Source organism: Lonchura striata, chromosome 9 (assembly GCF_050655825.1).
Source record: "Lonchura striata isolate lonStrDom1 chromosome 9, ASM5065582v1, whole genome shotgun sequence".
NCBI lineage: Eukaryota > Metazoa > Chordata > Aves > Passeriformes > Estrildidae > Lonchura > Lonchura striata.
The window spans coordinates 6,202,926-6,216,226 of record NC_140711.1 but is presented as its reverse complement, the minus strand read 5'-3'; the positions used below and the strand labels follow the sequence as shown (position 1 = coordinate 6,216,226).

Here is a 13,301-nt window from a genome sequence, read left to right as displayed (position 1 = left end):
GCCGCTCTGCAAGAGGCAGCACGTCGTGGCCTCTGTCCCTGCGCTGGGCAGAGCAGGGAGGGACGAGCCCCGGGCCTGTTCCTGGCCCTGCACATCCCCTGGCACGCAGGACAGCTCTCCCATGGGCTGGAGCCACGGCAGCCCCTGCCAGGGCTCTGCCCTGGGCACGGTGGGACCGTGAGCCCCGGGGCATGGCCCAGCTCCCCCAGGACCCAGACTGGGGCTCAGGCCAGGTCAGGTGCCCAGGTGCACGGACGGGTTGATGCAATGTGCCTGTTCCTCCCTGGCAGGGAATGTTGCTCACCTGCCCGGGGAGGCACACGCTCTCCATGGCTTGGCACCGCCTGCCAAGCCTTAATCTCCGTTGTTTGACAGCTGGAGCGCCGCTGACGTCAATGCCATGGCTCAGGGGGCTTTTGGGGAAGAACGGGCAAGTCTCCGCACACGTGGGCTTAGCAGGAAAACATCACTCTGAAACCACAGCAGGAGAGCAGGCAGAAGGAGAGGGAGGAGCTGGAGAGAGGACAAGGGGTGCAGTGCCAGGGGACGCCGCTCCTCTGCTGACTCACAGCCTGCCCTGCCTGGCTGGGCACCGCCACTGATGCAGGAAAATGCCACCCTGTGTGCCCAGCTTGCTGGGAATCGCTGCTGGATTCCCTTCCCCACCATGCTGAGGGTCTGTGTGTGCCCTGGAAGCATCAGCCCTGCCCTTCTGATCCCATGGGGCCAGCTGGGAGCACTGCTGTGGGAAGCTGGGTGTTGCCTGTGCTGCTGGGTGACAGCTGCTCTCCTCTCATCCTTGTCTCAAGGCCTAAGGAGGAGGTGTGGATCTGTCCCTCCCTTCTCTCTATGTCATTAAAAAGCTGCTTGCCCCTGTCTGGATTGCATCACTTTGGACATTACTGTCCTGCCTCAAGGGGACATTTCAGGATGCTCCTTGGAAGCCATGCCTGTGTCACTTTTGGCTTTGGTCAACTCAGCTCTGCTGCTCTCCTCATGAAGGAAATAGGTTATGGGAATAGGTTATGGGAACAACACCCTGTGTCTCCTGTGGACTGATCCTGCCCCCAGGAATCCACAGGTAGCCAGGGTGATCCATGTGGTACTCAGTGCTCTGGGAAATGCTGAGCATCCGTTGTTTCTCCTTGCAGGGCTGGTCCAGGTCCAGCTTCCTTGTGTCTGTCTTGCAAAGCCTCACTTACCTTTGGAGCCTGGATAAAGCTCTGGAGAGTCTTGGCATGGAAATCATTGCTGCTTCCACTCGTGACCTTAGCAACACATCCTGATGGGAATTGTTCTCCAAGCTGGAAATCCTGTCTGCTCTGCTGCAGGACTCCTGCTCCCCAAGCAGCTCGAGGTCTTTGGCCAAGGCAGTCAACCCTTCCTGCAGGGAAATCACTCTTGTCCTGTGGCACAGAGCAGCCAGCCCTGGCACAGGCTGCTCCACTCCCTGGGCTGGGCTGCTCTGCTTTAACATCCTTAAAAATATTTTATATTTAAAAAAAAAAAAAAAAAAGGCAGCAACCCAGGGAGTGAGGAGACAAAAGAAGAGGAAGTCAGGAGTTATCACAAATAGCTCCAAAGGGATTTTATTTTTCCTGGCTTAGAAAGCAACTTGGTGGCAACTGTGCTGAGGCTCAACCTGACTGAGGCTCAACCTGAGAAGTGGAAAGCCCTGAAAGCCATTCTAGGTCCTGAGCTGAAAGCCAGGGGGGTCAAAGAACCCTGTAAATAATCCATTTCTCAAATGCAAGTTGTTTTCTTTTGCCCCTCACCCCTGTCAGCACAAAAGAACCTGAGTAACCCTGGAGTAAATTACACGACATCTTGCCTTAGGTTGCCTTTGGTTGTGTTTGCACCACTGGCATGGGGCTGTGTTGCTTCCTGAGCACATATTTTTGAGGCCTTGGAAACTGAAAGTTGGATGATATCCACCAGGCAAGGGTTTTAGCAAAGTGTCTCAGTTTTCAGATCTCTGGGGAACCATCAACCATGGCTTGGTCCAGAGGGGGGGAAGTAGCACAAGTTGTGCCATGATGAGTTTTTCTGGAGAAAGCTGGATTCCACACTGCAATTAGTCAAATGCTGTGATTCAGCCCTCTCTTAGTAAATGAGGCATCCAAAAATATGCAGGGAGTTTCTCTTCCTTGAAATTCTGCTCCAGAGGGTACATTTGGGCTATATAACTCAAGTTTTCTGTGACAGAGATGAAAATTGCACTTGATTACTCAAAAAGCCTCCTTTGATCACTTTTCTTAAATGTGCATCCTCTGTGTATGACCTTATCTTCTTGTCCACCTTGCCCCAGGGTGCAGTGACAAACCCCACTATTTTCTTGCTGATACTCCAACAATATTTTCTGTCTAATATTCCAGCCAAGACTTCACATGTGCACATTTCTGTAGCTGGGGGTGTAGGACAAGCTCTGCAGCCCAGCCCAAGCTTTAGAAATCCATGATCAGTTCTGACCATGCTGAAGGCAGTTTGAATATCAACATAATGAACAAATCAGAGGAAATTATTACAAGCATGCCAGAAGCTTCCCTAGAAATGCAGCTTAGGAGAAGTTTTGTGCACACTTTTAGCAAGATGAGGCTGAGGAGGAGACATGGTATTTTGGTTACAAATATTGATAAAAGGTGTTGCTTTCTCCTACAGGCCTGACCTACTGCTCCAATGACCCCGGTGTTGGCAGGTGCTGTGATTTCAGCCGTGACTTACAAAACTTGTGCTCACCTGGGAAGATGAGACAGGGAACTGAGTGATTGCATGGAAAAGGTGCATCCTGGTGGCACAAGGGCGAGGGGTCAGAGTGGGGCATGGAATCCCTGATTCCATTCTTCTCTGGAATCCCTCAGCCCTCTTGTCCATTAAAAAGTGGGATCTGTGCTTCAGCTTTTTTTTGGGGGTCATCTTTGTAACCTCTATGAATGCTGTGGGGGTTGAGTAGCTGCTGGTTCAGCTGGGTTTGCAGAGGCTGAGGGGATCCTGGGCTGTTCCCTCTCCAAAACACCCCAGTCTGGGTTTGGGCTGAGCCTGGGCCTTCCCCAGGAGGGGCTGCCAGCCTTGGTGGATCATTGCACGGGAGGGAGAGTCACCTAATCACTGTCACTGCTAAACAGCAGCATCTCATCAGGATTTGGCTTTCTCCCTGAGCTACAGTGGCAGATTCCACCTCCCTGGTGGTCAAGGACCAGGAGTCCCAAACCCCTCTTTGAAACACTGATGGCCCAAAAACATTGGCACAGGCTCGGCTCAGCTTCCTGAAGAGCTCCCATTGTTTCACTGGTCCCAGGAGCCAGGGATTGTCTTCATGAGAGCTGGTTCCTCTGGGCTCTTTACAATAAAAAATCACATGTTTTCCATGGAAGTAAAGTTGTGAAAGGCTGACATCTGATAATGCAGGGGTTTTGGTTCTGCAGCCATCCACCTTGGTCACGAGGCTCCCTCTGGGCAAAGCCTGGCCAGGCTGGGTCTGTTCTCCACCATGACCTTGCAGATTCCAATGGTTTTGCAACACACAATTCCTTTTTCTTGTTCTTTCAGCTCTGGGAAGAGCACAGCTGGTGCTAAGAACCCAGCCCAGCCTTTCCATTCATGGCTTCCTCCATTTGGATGGGCTCCGAAGCCCAGGCGGGCAGTGTCCTGTCCTGTGCCTGAGCTGCCAGCATGGATCCCACCCTGCCACACCTGCCCATGTGGTGGCAAGGCTCCAGGTGTGGATCACAGCATCCCAGACTGGTTTAGGTCAGACAGAACCTTAAAGCTCATCTCATTTCCTCCCCTGCCATGGGCAGGGACACCTTCCACTATCCCAAGTTACTCCAAGCTTCGTCCAACCTGGCCTCAGACATTCCAGGGATGGGGCAGCCACAGCTGCTCTGGGCAGCCTGGGATATGTTTATGGAGAGATCCTCTTGAATGAAATGCAAAGGGCTCTGGGATAATTCAACTCCCAAGAAAAGGAGGGAAAAGACAAAGAAGCATCCCAAGGAGGGAGAGGTCAGAAGGATTTTCCCCATCCTTTTCTGCCTGGACCACTGAGCACTGAGGGTCCTTGGTGCTGAGATGGGGGACACAGGGAAACAGAGGCAGAGCTGTGGGATAGCAGAGGAGAAAAGTAACATACATAAAAAGCACATTCTTAGAACCCAGGCTTCTTAGCCTTTCTAGTAACTCAAACTTAGCTCGGTGCTCATCCGTTTCTCCAAACCAGGGGCTTACCCTGACCCTTCACTTCTGAGAAATGGCCTTTCCTGTTTGCTGAGTTCATCAGACAGAACGTTCATCATCAAACAGAGTTCATCAGTGCAGATGTGTGGCTGGTTGTGTGGTTTTGGGGGTTTTTGCTAGCAGAGAATGTTTTGGGAGCAATTATCTTACACCTCTTCAACCCTAAATCCAGCAGCTTTCAGAGAAAAATCAGAAGATGTGGGTGAAGTTTCCCCCCTCACTCTACCCACCTCTCTGCAGACTTCCTAAATCTGTGAAACTGGGTGGAAGAGGCTGTTCCTCAGCCTCAAGAATGCTAGACTCAGGTTGGTTGTGCCAGACTCTTGGCCAATCTGGTTTCTGTGAGCATGGAAGACCTCAATGAGAAGCTCTCCCCAACTCATCAGCTGATATGAAAACCTGCTTCTGGAAAAGGACTTTCTTCCTGCCTTTTAAAAGCCAACTGCAGGGTGTTCCTGGTGGAGCCGGAATATTTTCCAAGGGCTAAATAATTATATTTAATTAGTTTTCATTAAGGTGATGCCAATCCACCCTTCTCTTTGGAAACTCAGCTTCTGAAAGGGCTTGGAAACAATGAAGCAGGGAAAATATTGTACTTGTACCTAATTCATTTCCATCTGTCATGGAAAAGGACCACCACACTCCCAAGCTCCATGGGAAGAGGGACCAACAGATTGCACATTAGACATCCATCCCTCCCTGGTCATGGGAAGCCATGGAATGTCCTGCTGTGGGACACAGGGGTTTCCCCTCTGGCACCTGTGTTTCACTGTCTGCACAGCCCAGCTGGGGCAGCAGCTCTTTGGTCCTCGCTTGGCATACGACTGAGTCACTGGTTTCCATCTCACAGAGCCATCGTTCCATCTGGAGCATTAAACCTTGGAATCACAGGATGATTCAGGTGGGAAGGGGCCTGTCCTTTGTGTTCCATTGTGGATGTGGAACATGGAATCCCAGACTGGTTTAGGTTGAACAGAACCTTAAATCTCATTTCCCCCCCTGCAATGCGCAGGGACACCTTCCACTATCCCAGCTTGCTCCAAGCTCTGTCCAGCCTGGCCTTGAACACTTCCAGGGATGCGACAGCCACAGCTTTTTTAGAAACCCATTCCTCTGCTTGAATCTGTGGTGTTTGATCAAAAAAAAAAAATGCTTTCCCCAAGTTCTGCCTCTTATCGGTCTCATTTCTGCTGTTTTCCATTGAGTTTGAGTGGAACACATTCCCATGTAATTGAGGAACTGAATCTGGGAGAAAAACCTGTTTGGATCTGCTTTTACCTGTGTGTACACTTGCTTTGGGCTTTTCTCTGCTGAAATAATTGATTTTCTTCCTGAATCCTTCCTGAGGAGAACCCTTCCTACAAGAGTTTCTTGTACACATGTAAAGGTGGGAGAAAACAGAGCCCACCACCCAGATGTCTCCTCTCCTCCAGCTGTGTTACCAACACAGCCACCTCTTTGGTCCCAACCCAAGTCCCAGCAGTGGCAGGGGACATTCCCAGTCCAGAGGAAGCCATACCAGCATTCCAGTCAGCCTTTTCAAAATACTTGCCAAGAAAGAGCACACACCCTCTGTTTTAATCCATCGAGTGTCCTGTTTACCTTTCTCCTTGGATGCTGCAGGAGAATGTCCCAGTATCACCTGGCCCAAGAAAAAGGGAATTATCCATGAAGGCTTCAAAAATCCCCTGTCCTGGCACCTTTCTGAATTGAAGAGGTGCCAGTAGCCCAGGTGAGAATTCCTGGGATGGGGATTGAGAAAGAGGCCAAAAAACATTTGAGACTTGGCACTGTGTGATGGGGAAGGCTCTGCCCTAAGGAGCTACAGGTCTGCTTTCCCTCTTTGCACCCCACACCTGTTGGGTTTGTCCCGTGCCATAGATTCTGCTTCTGTGAATTGGGTTGCTGTCCAGCGAGTAGAAAGGGACTTGGTGCTGCAGAGGGAAATGCTGACCTAGGAACCCATCAGAGACACCTTGTGCTCCTGGACAGCACGGCAGGAGCTGGAGAGGGGCTGGATTTCCCTGGGTGTGTTGTTGTGCAAAGAATGATAAATTGCTTCTTAAAGCACCTCAGCATATAAACACTGAGTGTGTTAAATCAAACCCCACATCACACTCTGGGTCTTATGTCCTCACCATTCCTGTGTGATTCCCAGGAATGCTTCCAACACCAAGCTGGCAGTCAAAGCACAACATCCTGCACACTCCATGCAGATGGGGCTTGGAGCAACCTGGTCTAGTGGAAGATGTTCCTCCTGCCCAAAGCAGGCCTTTGGAATGAGATGGTCTTTAAGGTGCCTCCCAACCCAAACCATCCTGGGATTCACTGGCTCTATGATCTGCCTGCAGCACCCCAGGGAACTGCAGCTGTCCCAAACTCTCCATATGGAGCATCTTTGGACCGTGCCAAAGGTAGCTGGAACACCCCACGCTCCAGCGAGACCCAACCCAGTGCTATGTTCCCAACATGAGAGAGCACTGCCATGCCCTGGTGTGCCCTGGAATGTGGCCACGGGCTCTGGGAGGAGAGCCACCCCCATGGGTGCTGGTGGGAGACGTGCAGCCCCTGCCTTGGCACTGGTGCCCTCCTCACGATGAGGGGCACAACCTTCTGCTCTCCTGCCTGGGAATTTGGGGGCTGAAGGTGATGTTCCCAAGGCTGGTCCCTCCAGGAGAGGTGTTGGCTGTCGCTCAGCACTCCATGAGTGGCTCTGCCTCTTATCTCTGGTGCTGCAGAACAAGGAGTCCCGGGCTGGCGTCCAGCTGGGGAAGCCAACAGCTCTGGACAGGCTGTTCACAGAACGATTCCTCCCAGTTTGGTGCTGCCACGCTCTTGTGAAATGTCCTGGCTGCATCAAGGATCAGGGCTGGCTGTGGGCACACAGGCTGGAGGAGGCAGGGAAAGGCTGGGTGCCTGGGGAACACAGAGAGAGCCAAATCCTGCTCTTTCAACCCCTCTGTGCCCATGACCTGGGAGGAGGATGCCCCGTGTCTTACATCAATAGTTATTTTCCCAAGGATCTGTCTCCAGACCGTGGCTCAGCGCTGCTCCAGGAAAACCCAGAAACATTGTCCATCTGGATGGCACCAACTGCATTCAAGTGCCAGAGAGCTGCTGCCTGTACCCGCCTCTCTGATGGGTTCTGCCCACACCAGGCTCTCATCTTTCCCCTCTAGGTTCCTCTTAGCCCCAGGTTTGCATCATATCCTTGGCATCTCTCCTGGGAGTTTTCCTGGCTGACAGGACAGGTTGGATGTGCCTGTCCTTGGGTCTTCCTCAGCATTTTGGAGGGGCAGCAGCTGCTGCCAGTGCCAGCACCAGCAACCTCTGAAGGAGTGAATTTCCCTTAATTTGGGTGAGTTAGGAATCTGCTTCCTGATGCATGGATGGACCAGGCAATGTCTGCACTGCTGTTTGTGGCAGCAGAGGGGAACTGGCTGAGCCTTAATTCCTTGTGACATCTCCCCATCCCTCTTCTGCTGCTCTGTTTGTGCCCAGACTGGGTTTGAGTTGACATCGTTCATCTGAGAGCAAACCTGGTGGGACTGGAAAAGGAGATGAGTCTCCAGGTGCCTACAACCTCCTGCTTACATCAAGAGCCCACAGAGAGGGCAGCTTGAATCCCTGTAAGACCCCAAACGCCAGGGCCTCTGGGGATGGGAGGAGGCACAGCCTGAGTCATGCGAGAGAGGAACTGCTGTGCTCCACCTATCTCAGTTATGTTCCATCCCCTGCCCCGCTCGCTCTAGCAGGGGAGCAGGCAGCAAACCATGAGTCAGGCATTGTCCAGAGAGTCTCCAGGGGACAAACATCATGCTATCATCTTTCCTTGGCTATCTCCTCAACAACTGCATCCTACAGCTGGCCTGGCGGCTTCTCCTCCTGTTTTGTTTGCTTCCTCCTGGCTGCAGACTGCTGTCGCTGGAAGGGGAAGTGTCGACGGTGCCTCTCAGTCTATCCTACCTAAATTTAAACCACTGTTTTTGTCTTTCCAGGCTCATTGTGTTTCAAATTTGGAATAAAACCTCACATGAGGAAAGCTGTTGTCTGATGTTTGGTGCCTTGGTGATGAGGACAGCCAATCTCACCACTGAGCTGTGAGGGACAGGGTTGTGTTTCCTACAGACATTCCCCACAGGAGCAGGGAGGAGGCAGGAGCAGGATGGGATGTCCCATTTCTCTTCCCAGTTGAGTGTTTCCAGTCAAGAGGCTCCTTCAGCAGCAGCATGTCAACACAGAGATAACAGAGGTGGGCACGTTTCAGGGAGCGGTTCCCAGAAGTGGGTTGACATTTCTCACTGGTGTGACCTGGGCTGAGGGGTGACTTTGCAAAAGAAGGAAAAGCAAAGCCAGAGGTCAAACACAGGAACAGGCATTGAGGAAATGACCCCTTGGTGAAATTACTGTGTGGATGAAAAGACATTGAACATGTCTTTTGGTGTGAGTCAGAGCTTTTCCCTTCATGGTGCTGAGGGGAGCACTGGGCTGTGGGGCTCCTGGTGTCCCTGGGGTGTCAGGGATGCTGGAGTCTGAATGGGGTAAGACTTCAGTGGCTCCTCACCAAAAGAAGGGAAGTGCTTGGGATGGGGTGGCTGGGCAGCCTCCACTGAAATTACCCCACAGGCTCTTTGTGAAGAGCTCAGCTGGCCCCAAAAAGCGTGTTGATGTCCATCAGCTTCCCATTGTTCTGGTGAGATGGTGCCCACCCCTACCAGCTGAAGCCAATTCTCCTTAACTCCAGCTCACGAGGAGCTCTGAAGAAGGCAGGGAGCTCAAGGATAACTCTGCAATTCCAAATGCTGGCCAAACTCCCCCAGTGGCCTCTACCACCCCATCCCTATGGCAGCAGTGCGTGGTCCTCCCTTCAGGTGAGTAGCTCAGGGGAGTTTCTTCTCTAAAGAACAGCAACTCCTGTCCCTCTCTTTTTGCTCAGGGTGTGGGGAACCTTTAAAATGCCACTTTCAAGGGAAAACAGACAGCTTGCTCCATGAGCTGGCAGCTCTTGAAATGATTGATTTTGGGAGAGCTTCAGGGGACCACGGATGGCCACATCCTTTTTACACTGGAATATATCTCCCCTTACAGCTCTGTGCTGGCATGTCAGAGAGGGCTGGAGTGGGCTCTCTGTGCAGCCAGCCAGTATGGATCCAGCTGGTGGGATCTCAGCCCTGCCTTTTGCTCTGGAATCCAAACCTTATGACAGATCCTCCATCTGACTTTCAGCTGGCAGATACAGATGAGGAACACAATGTTCCTGATCCAAAACAATTTCTAAGGTAAGTAAAGTCAAGCCCATCAGGAAGATGATTGGTCAAGGGAATTCTTCTGGGCGGGAGTGCTCCATCGTGGCTGTCAGAACAATTTACTGATTTCCCTGTAAAAATAAACATGTGCCTCATTTTCTAGGGTGAGGCTGAGCAGCCGTGGCAGAGGCTGAGCAGTCACTCTCTCAGTCACCTGGCGGGTGGCTCTGAAGTGGCTCAGGTGGAGTGTGAAGGTAAATTGTGGGTCATGGGAGCTGGCAGCTTCTCACCACACCTGCTCCTTGCTCCAGGCTCACTCCCTTGTGTGGCCTGGCTCCTGGGAGCAGCCAGGAGCAGTCAGGTTCCCCTGCTGACATTGCAGGGACTGTGTGGGCTGGGCTGGGTCCAAGGATGTGGTGCTGAGTGGCTCCTTCCTCCAGCCCATCCCCAGCACAGCCAGGGGGACACGAGGTGTGGGGTGGTCTGGGAGCTGAAGCATCATCTCCATCAGGATGTTCTTGAAGGATCATGGAATCACACAGTGGCTTGGCTTGGAAGAGACATTAAAGCCATCCAGTGCCACCCCCTGCCATGGGCAGGGACACCTCCCACTGTCCCAGGTTGCTCCAAGCCCTGTCCAACCTGGCCTTGGACACTTCTAGGGATCCAGGAGCAGCCACAGCTTCTCTGGGCACCTGTGCCAGGGCCCTCACCTCCCTCCCAGGGAAGAATTTCTGCCCAGTATCTCATCTAACCCTGCCCACTCTCAGTTCCAAGCTGTTCCCCCTTGTCCTATCTCCTAAAGGAGAAGAGGAAAGAAAGGATCCTCTTTCCAGCACGTTTGACTGGAATACTGTGATTTTTTTTCATTAGTGTTAAAAGTTGTTTCAAAAGAGGAAGGACAAAAGGGACACCTTTTGTTTCAAACCCAAAGATTTTCACAATCATTTAGAACGTGGGGGGGGGGGGGGGGATGAGGGGAGGAAGATGTTTCAGAGTCCTCAGCCCATTTTTGAAAGGAAACAGCAGCAGATTATTTTGCTCAGAAATGATTGTTTAGGAATATGAGCTAATCACATAGTGCTAAAAAAGCCATGATCTAAAGGAAATGTTTTGAAATTGTGAAAGGGTAATGCTTCAGCCAACCTGAGACTGCAACTTTCTTCTGCTGATGAAGCTTTTCAAGAACAGAGTTTTTGTCTGGATTGGAGATGAGAGGGGTTGGAAGTTCATTGAGTTCTCCAGGTATGAGAAACCTGAAACTACAACAAAGCAACACTCAGATTTCTCAACTGTTACCTGTTTTTCAATTTCTTCATGGAAAACTGACAGGGGTTTTGGCTTCTCTCCAGTGCTCCTCCTGTGCTCTGGATGTGGGTACACAGGGACTTGCTCCCACCCACTCCACAGAGGAGATGCAAAGAAGCCTCCTGCTCCTGTCAGGTAGAAACCAAGAACTTTAAAAACCATCCCTGGCTCTCCTGTTGACCTGTTCTGTGAAATGTCACATTTCAGAACCGTTTTTCTCCTAATTTGTTGGCCTTCCCCCAAGGTCTTATGGCTCCTCAGTCCAAAACGCATCCCACTGTCTTGCCCTCCATTTCCCATATTAAAAAAGGTGTTTCCATGAGCTGTGCCCGTGGTGACTGCTTGGATGGCTCTCCATCCCCCTGGATGGGGTGGTTGGGTGGCTCTCCACTGCTCTTGCATGTGGCGCCATGGATCCCTCCTGCTGAAGTGGGAAGGGCCAGAGAAGGATGGAAACTGCGATGGGATGACTCCTGTGTTTACTAGCAGAAAAAAAAATAAAGTCATTTCCATTGGAAAATATTTCAAGGTGTTGCAGCCTTTCAAGATGAAACAAAATCTTGCCTTGCAAAATGTTGATTCCAGATTCCAGCCATTGTTCCAGTTGGACTTGCCTGTTCCAAGGAAAACAAATTTCACTTGCAATGGCTCATGCCGATAGCAGCTCAAAATCACCTCTTCCCTGCCCACACTCGGAGTTTGGAGAGGCTCTTGTGATCCAAGAAACCTTTTCACTGTTTTGATTCCGGCTTCTCCAAACAGAAAGTTTCCAGCACTTTTTGTACGATGGACATTGCAGTTTTCCATCCTGTCCTGGGCAACGCCCACATTCTCCTCCCGGAATGACGCCCGGGATGGAGCCGGAGCTGCCAGTACCAAGGTATGGCCAAGCCTTCACCTTAACTTTGGGGTTTGAGCTGCTAAATCTCACTGCTGGAGGGAACCCCATGGCAAGAGCCACCCTCCAAAGGTGTTTTGTGTGGGGATGGATGTGAAGACCTCGTAGCAGTGGTGTCTTCCTGATGAAACCTCGGAGGAGGAATAAAGAGACGCAGCTGCTCTGGACATCCAGAAACGGGTTTGTCAAACCTGATTCCCAGCTGGGCTCCACTAAACCCATCTCAGCAGGGCTTGGTGGCTGCCAAACTCAGCACTCTGCTCAGAGCCAGCCTGAGCAAAGCAGCTTTCATGGCTTTGTCCTGGGGTGTTTGATGGGTTTGCTGCCTGAAATCCAGCCTGGCTTTTATGGAGGGGGTGGCCCCTCCTCGGTGACAGCCAAACCATGCGGTGACACCCCCCAGCATCGGGGAGAGCTGCAAGATTTCGAACCAAACAAGGAGCTTTTATGAAACTTCTGAGCAGCTGAAAAACAAAATTTAAAAAAAAGAGATGATTACACAACTTTGTTGGCACTCCTGTTGCCATCATCATTAAATAAGTCAATATATAGTATAATAAAAATATTTTGCTGCCTATTAGTGGAGACTGAAGCATTTTCCTTGCAAACACATAACTCTCATTCCATATTTAACAATGCCCAGAGCTTCAGGACTTGCAGCAGTGTGAGTGCAGTCAGAGCCAGAGATATTAGGAATGAGATGTGCTGAATTCACTCTCGCTTATCCTCTTTTTATTGAATTTAACCTTTTTTTCAAGAGGGAGGCCTACAAGCATCCAAGGTTTGTGGTTTTACTGTCCTTAGAACGGCTTCAGTAGGGATCAGATCAGAGCTGTGATCTTTGCACAGTGCTTGGACCAGCTCCTGTCATGTAATGGGGTAAGAGCCATTAAAGCCTTTGGATATTTTTCTTTTTTTAGTTTAATTTCCATTCAGTGGTCGCTGCCAGAGCACTCTGAGATCTTTTAAAGGAGACAAAACAGCTAAAGAAAATAATTTCCCAGTTTAAGGGTCATAGAAGCTGTGGCCGCCCCATCCCTGCAAGGCCAGGTTGAACAGACCTTGGAGCACCCTGGTCTAGTGGGAGATGTTCCTGCCCATGGCTGGGGGTGGAACTGGGTGGGCTTTAAGGCTCCTCCCACCCCAAACCATTCTGGGATTCCATGAAATACCCAATAAGGAGCTCTTGGAGGAAGTGAGGGTGTCCAGTGGGATGTGACCAAGGTGGGCACTTGGGTGTCCCATGTCCAGAAGCACAGAGACCATCCCAGCCCTTCTGGCCCCTCCTGGGGTGTCTCACGTCAGTCCCTGGTCTGTCAGGGAGCAGAGACTCCGCACCCACAGTGAATTAGAGGGTGTCACATGGTGACACATCTGTGTGTGAGATGTGTCACCTGCCAGGCCTTCCCAAGGGAAGAAGGAGGCTGACACCTGAGCTGGCTTTTCCTGGGAAGGCCAGTGCAGCTGGATCACACCCAGCTGGGACAGGTGATGCTGAGATGGCACCACCTCCTTGCCTGGGCTGGGATGAGCCCCTTGCCATGGGGTGTCCCTCTGGATAGGACCCTCCTTGAGCTGCTCAGAGTCTGATGCAGTCCCACGTCTCACCACTCGCA

At 51.4% G+C, this 13,301-nt stretch overlaps 1 long non-coding RNA gene across 1 annotated transcript; it reads left to right on the top strand.

Annotated features, from left to right (window-relative positions):
- Window positions 1-344: 344 nt before the first annotated feature.
- LOC146766588 (uncharacterized) lies at window positions 345-13,035 on the top strand. Its single transcript, XR_014957291.1, has 3 exons — window positions 345-9,512; window positions 9,643-9,733; window positions 10,608-13,035. It is a non-coding gene; the product is annotated as an uncharacterized LOC146766588 (long non-coding RNA).
- Window positions 13,036-13,301: the final 266 nt, after the last annotated feature.